Consider the following 11298-nt stretch of genomic DNA (forward strand, 5'->3'; position numbering starts at 1 on the left):
ACTGAAACATATTATTCAATGTAAAATTACTAAATTGACATGCACGCTAGGTTTGTTTGTACCATAATCCCTTATCATTCTAGAAGTTTTTCTTAGATCTCGATGTAATGTATACAAACTATTCAATCTTTAAAAGAGCAGAAACATGTTCAATTAACATCAATGAAACATTTTTACGCTTTGTAATACAAGTATAGGAGTTGTAGGTTTTCACTAGGTTTGCCCTCGAGAGCTTGGTCACGTATACCTCAATATATACCTTAATATAAATATACCTTGTATCCCTTGGGTTTACCTGACCTAGTATTGGTATGTGAATTGTAGCAACAAAAATCTCTAAACAAAATAGGCTGCCAGACTACCAATATACATAATATTATGTTGCATGTGCAGCATGAGTTATATAAAATTAAAAACAGAAAGTAATGTTATCGTCTCAGATGAAAATACATTTATTATTTACAGCTTAAAGCACTACAAAGTGTTTTATCTCTACAATATTTCAAGAAAATTTCTCGGTCACAAATCTCTATTGGCAAAAAAATCCTTATTGTATTATTTTGTTTTTACATAATTTACACTGTATGTTTTTAAACCAGCTTCGATTAAGGTATAAGTTTTGACTAGAAATACAACACGAAATCAATATAACTAATCTTCACTGTGTGTTTACAAGAACTTGGCAACTATTAAAATTTAAAATCACACAGTGTATTAATATTAACTGATTATTGACGAGGTCCTTACTATTCCACCCTAAAGACATATTTGGTCTAGACAGTGGGCTGCAGTTGAGCTGATGATTATTCATGTACATCTGTTCTAGATCTAATAGAGTGATGGTTTTTGTTATAAATAATTGTATCCAATGAGTTTTCGTAGCAATATATCTTGATTTGTAGTTTTATATTTAACTAGATAGAGAAACAGATATGCAAGATCAATACAATTGAAAGTATAATATAATGGTTTAAGGGTACTTGTCTAAAGCTCTGCCACAAAGCCAGTATAGAACTACATGTACTAGATTAACTATGATTACTATGTCTTAGTTTTCAAATATCTTAAGTGTTTTTATGTTCCTATCTTAAGACCTTCTGGGTTATACCAAACTTTGGATCGAAAAGAAATGTTTTTGACCAGCTCTCGACATTTATCTTTTATACGTTTTAGAAAAAGTATGAGAGACATTTTAACTACGCTAACATATTTTGCAGACATTCTATGGTAATATATGCATTTTATTTTAGTGAAAACATTCCTACGAATAAGATTGATACTGAAATATTTTTCTCATGACAATTTAATAAACATGTTCAATTTACAGATAAAAATAAGTCAATGAAAATCAGTCAGTAACTACTATTGGTTGAGAAACATATGCAATGCAATCATCATGTCACGAATCAATGTTGATCTAGTTATTGTCCTTTTCATTAAACGCGGAATCATTTACCAGCATTGTTCAGTTAATTAGCATCATGAATGTTTCTACCGTGGTTATGCAAAATACGGAACAAGAGATGTAACTAGCTATTGGGCTACCTTCATAGCAGTGCTGCGTTTCAGAACTCAATTTGGATTGAATCATATTGTAAGATTAGCACTCTAAACACTATCTTACAAAACTAGCGTTACATTAATGGAATTAGGAGGAAGTTATAAATAAAACAAAAATGATGTTCAATGCGGTTATGACATGAAACTTGTGTTATACGTCATTCAGTGTAAAATTCTGTTAAACTATGTCAATTTGTTCAGTGTCGTAATTTTTTTGACAAATTACAATTTAAACACACAGAATTTAATTTAATTTATCAGAATGGTCGTTATCTCATAGAGTTTTTGATTGTTTTCGTTTCATTGGCATTTGCTTCTACCTAGCTGAGAACATTTTATAAAGTGACATTTAATATTATGCAGACGTTTATTAAAGTTTTAGTGGGTATAACTGCAGTTGTCCATACTTTTCCTTTTAAATGAATTCCTCCGTAGTACATCTTTATCTGAAATCAAGTAATTAAAGATCGTGCAGTCAATTAAGATTGACTTATAATTCACTATTGTATCATATAACACACAATTAATTTGTCAACTAAATCAAGCCGTGATTTAAACAATTAATCGATCAATTGTTTTTTAGCGTGAAAAATATGTTATTTAATCCAGGAAACCCCAACGTCAGTCTCAGCTCGCCGGAGGAGACACAGAGATGTTCTTTGTGTTGAACATCTGATACTGACAATGGAGACATGGATAATATTACAGTCATTGTGTTGTTGATGGATAATTGACGTGTAATAAACATCCTAAGGATTTGCTTACAGCACTGCACTTCCGAGCTCCTATTTTATGTGTTGACCAAATAATTTTAAAATTATTATAAATTGAGGTGTTCAAATAAACAAACGTCTTCGTAATGATTTAGAAAGTAAATAGAAAACTGCATATACAACAAGAAGGTAATCATTTTGATGTATATGTGACTCTAATTGTTGTAAAGTCATAAAAGTTTTTAAAAGTCATGTGACTTAATGCGGTGTAGTGTAGTACCTATCCTATTGATACTTGAATTCACTGAATTTAATTTATGTTTAGCTATTATTGCACTACATATTTCTACTGCTGACAAACTAAAATGTAAACACAATAAAACCCAAGGCATACGACTGGATGAATTTGACGGTTTAAAGTTATATTATTCCGACCCACAAACAGGCATCGCAGAGTTGAGAGTTACAGACGTTGGATGTAGGACAATACAAACATTGTGCACTCTCCGTGATTGTGGTGACTTCTCTGACAGTATTTGTAACTTTAGTGTAGAGAAACGTGGATTGAAATATGTTAATATACAAACTCCAATAGAGTTATTTTCTTATAAATAAATATCTGAAATCTTATCTAATAAATATCTTAAATATGTTAAATCTTGTCTTAAATAAATATTTGTCTTGTTTGTTGACGAATATTTTAGTCATACAGGCTACTTATATTGGTTTTAAGCCTATTTTCTGTCTTCTTTATAAAAAATACTTGAACAATAACAGTACAACAAGTACTTTCATATTTTCGGTCACCTGAGCAACACACATTTGTTATAGAGTCGTTTAAAAAAGTAATTATTCAGTCTATGTTACTCAACGGCATTTCCATGCATTCTTTAAATTAGGTCGACATGGAGAGGTTCCGGCGCGATTATCTGCATGGATAATCAACAAAATTGAACATATTAATACACATTAATATGTAGGGATAAGAATTGAGATCGAACATCAAAACTAGTTTAACCGAGCGGTCTGACATTTTCCAAGCATATGTTTGTTTTCGGGTGGGCCAACAAGGACTGTTTTCCACAGCAGCACGGAATCTATCGAATGTTAGTTGTCTGACGACCCATCTGACTTTGGACGGCTCTTGCACGGAACTACCGCTGAGTTGCAATGACTGAATCATTACTTTTTAAATTCGCATTGATTTCAAACGCACAATGCTCAAGTGACCACTGTTCTATGGCCGCAGATAATGGCATCGTGTAGGCTTTCCAACGAGCCTAATCCCACCACTCTCAGACGACCTGTTTCTGAACAGTGTGCTTCATAAAATAGATTGCGCACATGGGTGCTCTAGTATTGATTGTTTATGTTTTTTTTATTAGTGAAAAGTTTCTCCTTTAAGATGTCATATCAATTTCCTATTTAAATAACATTTCTTTTAACGAGTACTACGGTTTGCTGCTACCTTTGACTATTAATACAACAACTTCTGTATCCAATAGTCAATGCTACATAAAATATAAATAGGTAAAGGGTTTGATAGTTGAATATTAATAGTTTAGTATGAAGCAAATTTTCTAAATTTCATCAAAATATTTATGTTTATAAACACGCTAACTACAACTGTTTACTACTTATTCTTAAGAATACTTATTCATAAGAATAACACGATGATTTTTAATTGTAAATTCGTATGACATTTCTCCGTAATAAATACAGTACACGTTTTAAAAAACTCCAATGAACTAAATTGCTTGTTTGTAAGTTCCTAGTTTTGAGAGAAATATTATGTTTAAGGTTCGAAAATGAGAAAACCAAATTTTTCCCCGTTCCCATGGACCATGATGTGTCCTGTATGTGTGTAAATACAGTTATATCTTTTAAACAGTAATTTTATGATGTGGATATTTTATGTTTTGCAGAATACCAGAACGAGTGAACATCTCCCTGAGGGGTTGGAGTGCTTACAATGTATACGGTGTTATATTACTGTAACATTGTAAATAATGTAACAGCATCACCCTCACATGGTATACATTGTGTAACAATAATTGTTGTAACGTTATTAGAAAAAATGTTCATCTTTGAACAACCTTGGTTAACATTTAATTTATAATAAATAATACGAATCAATACAGCTTGACACTTGCTAATTAATTATATTATTTTATGACAATTAGCTTTTATTATTTTATGCACCTGTTTAAAAGAATATTTTGAAGAGGATATCTATCGTTGAGGGTGAAGTACATTTCAATAAAAGGCTTCAGTAAGCTTTGAAATGGAATATTTGTAACAATCTGTAATGGGTTTTGATTTATTATTTCAATAGAAAATGGAGAGTATTAAAAAGAAAGCAATTATAAATCATGATATGAGATCTCTGTAATGAAAATGATGTATTTGTACTTGTATTAATCTCAACGTCTATAGTGGCTTGGATATTTTCTTGTTTTATTTTTACATCTGTTATTGATGGGTAGAGTTGATAATAAAAAAAACAGAAGTATAGGGTTGAATTATTACCAAAATCTGTTTTCGTAACATAACCATACATTGCCATGCAACGAATACAAACTACTGTTTTCAAATACCTCCTTTAAAAAAAAAAACTGGATTTTGTACATACGGTGTAATTGAACTTTTTTCTCAATGTATTCTTAAAATTAATCAAGAAGGGTTAATATTATTGCTTACGTTCTAAGATCTTCCTTTTTCGAGGATTATCCTGATTCAATTTGCACAGGTTGGTATAAAATGTCTAACAAATCTTGAAAAACTGCAGATTTAGTTCATAAAGAGGCCAACATACACTCACCTAATGTGTCTTTTACCTCCCTTATTCGTATGTAACAATCTAATTACTACAAATCAAGAAAGAGTGAATGAAGAATGTTAAACTTGAAATTGTCGTTTATATTAGCTCTTAACTGTAATGTGAAAAGGTTCTGTCAGGTGTTTATTTTTAACTCATTGAAATTGAAAACAACTTATGTTTTTAAGTTCAAAATTAAAGATCAAAGGTCAAATTTCTATATTTAACTCCATTACTGAGAACATAGCTGTAGCATTGAACACTTTTCAATGAAATCGCTTTGCCAAACTAGTTTTGTGAAACGGCCATTTTGATGATTTATTGCCTGTACACAAGAGGTTTATTGATGTCTGCCGTTTCAATGCAGCTGAAACTGACAGAGGTATTTATACTATGAATTATTTGCTCATACGTTCTCTGGCAGCCCATGTATAACGCTGACTGTAACATTAAAGATTGATAATAATAATAGGTTAATACCTTATTTACGTCCTCAATCCAAGTCGTCTTTTTATAATGACTATAGTTTCGGGGCCAACAGCTCCATTGTCAAATTTTCTGTCTTGTTAAATTACTGGTAATAGCATTGGTCATCGTTGAAGTTCACATACAGGGTGACAAAAAAGTCTGGAAACGCTTAATATCTTTTTTAACTAAATTAGATAGAAAATTCAAATCGTTCACATCAACTTATATGTATGAAAACTATTTTTTTCAAGCATTACCATTTTTTGACCTTCCCCAGGGGACGGCCCATGAGGAGTAGGTACATAATCTTAATGTAAGCTCAGACTATACAAAGTACAAGTCATAGGTACTAGTGAGAAAGCTAAACCCCTTGCAAGCTAGTGTTTTCATTAATTAAAGACCATCCTGTAATATAAAAATATTTTTTACATATTGGTTAATTCTTTGAGTGGAATACTCAAATATTACAAATTAAGTCTGTGCTGGTAACACGACAGAAATATAAATATAAAAACTTGTTTCATAATATCATTTATTTTAAGTTCCTGACATTTAATTTTCTAAAACTGAAAAATATTTTTCTGTTAAGTCTGGCAGTTATCGTACATGAAAGGTTTTACGTTTCAGAGTTTACTCTACTACCAGTAATAATGATCTTACATGTTGGTGATATAACATTAAACGAGACCAATTAAATATAACTATGATGCCAAACAAGATGTAGAACGTCCATTTTGAAAGCTTTATTACACACTAGATTTGATATCAAATTAATCAGCCTTGACACCTTTAATATGCTATTATAGATAATAATCTACTTACGTATCACGTATGCCAGTAGGTGTCAATTATTAATACTTGGTTATGCTGTACATGTTTTAAGCCTAAATACGGCTCATCTTCAGCAGCATTTTTCTATGTACAATTTTCACATCGAGAGATGATTGTCGACTATATACAGACCACATATACACACAAACACAGAACGTTTTAGCATGCTATTTTTATTTACATGTGTTTTCGTAGCGTACGCTCGTTTAGACAATACTCAACCGGACGACATTTGTGGCCTAGGGTGAAAATTGTACATAGAAAAATGCTGCTGAAGATGAGCCGTATTTAGGCTTGAAACATGTACAACATAACCAAGTATTAATAATTGACACCTACTGGCATACGTGATACGTAAGTAGATTATTATCTATAATAGCACACTAGATTTATTGTTCTTTAATATCAACTCAAACCTAAGACCTCATTTGTTTTTCTATTATTTAATTTAAGTATAATATTCGACGAAGTGCAAATATTGGCTAATGTTACGTTAATATTCATTCATCAATATTATTTCTCTTGTAACAATCATACGGTCAAGCACATAGAATATCAAAGATATGTCATATTGGCTATGGAAGCATGGACAATGTATTGTAACTCTCCATCATATCCAAATAAAGAAGTACGCAATATTTTTATTAACACATGGGTTTTTATAAATACAACCGGTACGCAACCATGTTGTTACAGCGACAGGTATAAACTTAGTACTGTATTATTTTTAAAGGTTTAGATATCTTTTAAAGCCTTGTTAGGGGCATGAAATAAGGAATTACTAGTTGGAATGTTCTACAAAATCTTTACAAAGGGTATCTTTTTAACCTCTCACCAACTTAACTAAAATTAATTGCACCAACTTCATGAAAGCCTTAAGTTATTTTATGATTTTGACTAATTAAATTTAATGACAACATCCAATCTCGTTATTAAAAAAAATTGCTTACCTTATTACATAGGAGTTCACAGTAAAACATTTCAAATTTACATATTCTACTAATTCTTTTTACTTAAACATTTCTGCAATACATTTTGTTCAAAAATGGTTTAAACGGTATTGTTGCTAAAGATCTATTTAGATATAATTTTGTAATTCCACACTGTCGATACGTATTATGTTGTTGTAATATAAATAATAACAGTCATTGTCAATTAAGATTTCATTTTAACAAGACTCTATACGCTTTCTATGAATTTTAACTTGACTACTTTTCTTTGTTTTATGATTTAGTTAACCACAAAGGCTTGCCCGTCGTCAGCAAGACCATTATACATCAGAAACCCGCCTGTTAGAGAACTCGTTGGAGTAAGATTTCCTTTGCGTCTTTTAAAGGTCCACAACCTAAGTTTGAGGATCATAAAACGGAATCCACATGCAAGGGATTTGGAACAAAGTGCTTGCATAACATGACCCTTTGTATTATCAATAACTATTTTCCTGCTGTAAATGTTGCTGGAACGCTTTCCACTACATCAAACCAACTTTGGCTTAGTAACTAGTAATCCTGAATAGTACAGTTTGAATAAACTCTACGTATGGGTTTTCGTTGGCTTTGATTCAATTCATCATATTCATATTCATCTTTCTAACTGACTTTTCGTCGCATCTATCCAGGTTTAGGAAGTAAATTCTGAAGTTTTTTCTGGGTCGTAATATTCATGTATTCGTATCATTCTTTTATTAAAGCTTACACACAACCCACACAGTGTGCCTGTTAGATAAAAATTTCATAGGTAATATTGTAAAAGATTAAAAATAAATATTACTCAAAAACCAACTGTGTTACTTGATACCCTTTTTACAAATAGCTTAGATGAAAATCCAAAGACTGTGTTTATTATAAAAACAAATAATAGTTAGATTCCTATTTTTTCACAAAAAAAAAAAAATGGACGAGTACAGAAAGTGTTTTTACATTATAAGGTTGTCAATTAAGGTTAAGATTAATATTAAGGTGGCCAATTAAGGTTTTCCTTTCTAATAGACTCTGTCCTCATTCTACAACAATTCGTTCATATAAGTATTAGTGGGATTAAATATTGTGCAACACCACAGTATTACTGGGCGAATGCGTATGTTCATTATATAACATCTACTTAATATTTTGTTTAATATCCTATTTGTTCTTTTTGATGTACGGCAAGATAACTCTTTCTGCTACTATGTCAAAGGATACAACAATAACGTTGAATGTGTACAGGAGATGACCGAAAGGTAATAAAGGATTTGATTTTTGTACCCTACGTCAAAATAAATGACGCGAGAAATCATATATACTTATATCCGTAAAGAAAAATTATTTGGGTGAGTAAAAATATTTTACCAAGGCCTATAACAAATATTTGCGCATATATCAATCTAAAATTATGTCTAGATATTATAAATTAATATAAGAATTATTACTTAAGGCAAATAGTTCTGAAACGAAGTTGGTAGTGTACAAAAACAATGTCATTTAAACACGACTTGAATAATGGAGCTTTTCAATCCTCAATCAAACCCTTAAACCACGGTCAAGAGAGTTTAGATTTATAATGAAAAAAAACGGCCATACCACCTGCAAGGTATATTTAATAACAAAATTATAAAAGTATCAGGCGGTTTTAATGTCCATTATGCTTACCATGATTGATTTTACTTTATCCACTTGCAAGCAATTCTTGATCGTTTGTATAACATACAATGAATACGACAGAAGACATTGATTATGCATGGATTGGTTCTACTCGTTGTGAAATATTCAGTGTAGTGATGGTTTTCATGTTATAGAGTTAATTGTTTAGCATTATAACATAAAACTAACATTTAGCGTCTATGTGAGCTTTCTAAACGTTTTGTTTTTATCTTAATTCGCCTAAAAATATAAACGTTCGATAAATATTAATCCAAACAAACCAGTAAATATACTTTTTTTAATGGATATATAATTTTGTCAAAACTATTACCAAATATAAAAATTAAAAGAAAGTTAAAAAGTCTTATTGGCTGACTAAACTGCTTGAGAACTCTATACAATTAAGGCACGACCTCACTCGGCTCTGGAATGGTTAATTCTAGTAAACATACAAAAGCCACAACATAGTAGCAGTGATGAAGCAGAGAGTCTGTCCAATTGAGCGATAATTTAATTGCAGTATCTCATGTTGCGATACATGTGATAACGTCCTAAAAATAGGTACCGATGCTGGCTTTAAGTTCAAAACTTACTGGTTGATTCTTTACCGGTTTGCTTTAATTAAACGGTGTCAACATTGCATCCAACAACATAACACTCATCTTAATGTACGTGCTGTGATTTTGTAAACGCTTATAAATAGCAAAATTGACTTAACCTAGTGTTTAATGTCTTGGACTACATTTCATGAATAATAATTAGCCTACTGTTGAAAATAAGCTCATAAGTAAAAAATGTATTTTTTTAAAATTATAAATATGTAAAAATAATGTGGTACTCGTGTCATTAAGAAGTAAATAAAATCCGAACAGATCAATGAATTTTGACTTCTAGCCTCAATCTCATCACAATATGGAGTGCTATAAAATTTGTAATATATTTTTAATTTACGTAGTAATACTTCGAAAAATATTTTAATCCCACATTAATTTCTTCGTCTTTATGGTAAGATCTAAGTTACAGTTATTTACAAACACTTCCTTGTATTTGATTTAAGATGGATTGGCTTTTAACATTTTGATTAGTATTTCATTCAAATATTAGTTCAATTCGATCTTTTACTAAATTTCGCTGTTTCAAAAGCTACAGGTTCACCGCTTTTCACCTCAACCACTTCCCTAAAAATCCTCCAGGAATATTAACATCACAGTCACGTACAAGCAAGGTTCCTTCCTGTCACACTGTCAGTCAGGAGAACTCAGATATAGTTTCCGAGTTCCTACTTCGTAGCTTGCAATGTCTCCTGTAGTTCGATCTATGATATCCTCAACATATTAATAGGAGTTATGATGGTTAAGATTTCACTTGATAGAAGGGGGATTCGCTGGTTTATGGCATTATATTGTGTTATTGTGTCTCTTCAATATAGGAATAAAATGAAAAGCGAAAAATGTTGAAACTGTTAGTACCAATAAGTTGGAGAGTTTATCTAAACTCTTCATGTACCCTTCTGTGCAGGGCCTATAAAATATAATTTTCTTCACTCTGCATTCGAAAACAGCCAATTTCCAAGCAGCTGAAATCTTCGAAAATCTTCAATTTCCATACACCAAAAACCAATAGTGGATCAGCTGACTTTTCCTGACATGAACATTACTTTCGCTACACAAACAATACTTTGCCTGACATCAACAATAGTTATTTGTGTAACTAGTGGTGAAAGTGGCACTTTGCTGCACACGAGAGCAATGTTTGCTTTAAAGGTATTTTCTTGTTTATTAAGATCGTAGGAATGTTTTAAAAACGTTTAAAAGAAAAGTTTGGGAAGTTCAGAAATACCGAAACTATAAACACGAAATGACAGGTTAAATCGTAGTTATAATAGTCAATCTGCTCATAGTATTATTATCTTTAAGTGTTGCCAACCTATTTCCAAGCGTACACGGATTACGTGCCTCATAGAACCACTCTGTTTTGTGTTGTTTCGTTGGAATCCTGATGTGCGGCAAAGTTTAAACCGTACGGCAAAGTATAAATATGCAGCAATTAGCAGCTTTCTGTACTATAAACAGTACAAGGAAGCCAACTTTGTCGGGTGACTGTAGGAAAAGTAGTTTTGTCAGTTTGTTGATGTTCAATCAGCTAAATTTTACACCAAAATTAATTGTACATCATTGTGTTTGGATTAGAAAAGTGAATGTATTACGAAATATCAGATAATTTTTTTTTTAATTTGATGAAGTCGTTTTTTTTTCATCGTGATGAAAAGTATCGTTCAATACTTGTCACG

The sequence above is a fragment of the Macrosteles quadrilineatus genome, unplaced genomic scaffold, assembly GCF_028750875.1.
Source record: "Macrosteles quadrilineatus isolate MER2022 unplaced genomic scaffold, UCM_ALF_1.0 Scaffold_5__1_contigs__length_97177068, whole genome shotgun sequence".
Classification (NCBI taxonomy): domain Eukaryota; kingdom Metazoa; phylum Arthropoda; class Insecta; order Hemiptera; family Cicadellidae; genus Macrosteles; species Macrosteles quadrilineatus.